Source organism: Pteropus alecto, unplaced genomic scaffold, assembly GCF_000325575.1.
Source record: "Pteropus alecto unplaced genomic scaffold, ASM32557v1 scaffold134, whole genome shotgun sequence".
Classification (NCBI taxonomy): domain Eukaryota; kingdom Metazoa; phylum Chordata; class Mammalia; order Chiroptera; family Pteropodidae; genus Pteropus; species Pteropus alecto.
In genome coordinates, this window is record NW_006436283.1 from 4006935 (window position 1) to 4008392 (window position 1458).

A 1458-nucleotide genomic window follows, 5' to 3' on the forward strand; every position below is an offset into this window, starting at 1 on the left:
AGGTGTTCACCCCTCGGGAGGAGCAGTGGGAGCAGCCTCTGCCTCTACTCCCATGGGAGTAGAGGACTGAGGCCTCCCATTCGGGAGCAAGGACAGGCCTCAGGGAGCCCTGAGATAGAAAGCTCCCAGGGACAGAGGGTGGGCCTGTGGGCAGCGCAACTTGGGACGGGCATCGGGAGACCCGGACTGGTTCCAGATGCCCCCTGACTTACTGTGCAACGGTGAGCAAGCCTCTCACCCTCTCTGCTAGACCTCAGTGACCACAGCCCAGGACGAGGGGTCAGGCGACCACTGGGCACCCACTGGCTCTTGAATTGTTCCTTCTGCTGCTGACCCCAGAATCTCCCCTGGGAGTTATTTCAAGGGGCTCCAGGGAGCTGAAAACTGGCTAGTGACCAGCCACCCCAGTCCCCAAAGTACAGCAGAGATCAGGGGACCAGGCCACAGTGGAGGGGGCGGGAGGGAAGGCAAGGACCAGGACTTGGGAAGAGGAAGAACACGGACCAAGGGTTGTTTTTCTCTTCCTGTACTTTTTTAAAAAAATTATGTAAGTATTACAGCGATACATTCTCATTGTAAGAGATTCCAGAAATACCTGTGAATATAAAGTAAAACACGACAGTCTCCCAGGGCTGCATGGGCCAGTGCCCGAGCACGTGGCCTCCATTGCCAGCTTCGAGGCCTCGAGCAGGTGCCTCGAATTGCCTGTGCCTCAGCGACTCATCCACACCATGGGCTATCTGGAGGATCAACTGAATTGGTGCATTTATGGAAAGCATTAGGGCATTGAGCACGTTCTCAGCAGCATCACCGAGTGCGTTGTTCACTAGCTCCCACTCTCCTGTCCCCAGGAGCAACTCGCCAACACACAGGTGTGTGTCTTTCTCGTCCTTTTTCTACACAGTCTGGTGCGCGTGCGCACGCATCCTAGGTAAATGGAATCGGACGTTAGGCATCGTTCTGCAGTTTGCTTCTTCGCTCCGAATATGTGTTAATATGTGCTAGAGACTGTCTCAGTCTGTTCTTGCTGCTTCTACAAACTTCCGTAGACTGGGGGGCTTGCAGACAGCTGAAAGGTCTATACAGCTCGCAGTTCTGGCAGCTCGACGTCCAAGGTCAGGGTGCCTGCACGGCTGGGTTCTGGTGATGGTCTCCTCCCGAGATGCAGACTTCTCGTAGTGTGCCCACAGAGTGGCAGGGTCAAGGGGGCTCTCTGGGGCCTCCCGTTTCCGGACACTAACTCCCCGCCTGAGGGCTCCACCCTCATGACCTAATCGCCCCAAGGCCCCGCCTCCAGATGCCATCGCCTTGGGAATTGGGTTTCGACATATGACTTTTGGGGGGACGCAAACATTCCGCCTACCGCAGAGATCTTTCCAACTCAGTGGGTGGAGGCCTGCCACCTTCTTTAGAACTACTTGGCACTTCGGCGTGTGGGTGTGTTTTAGGAAAAACTCA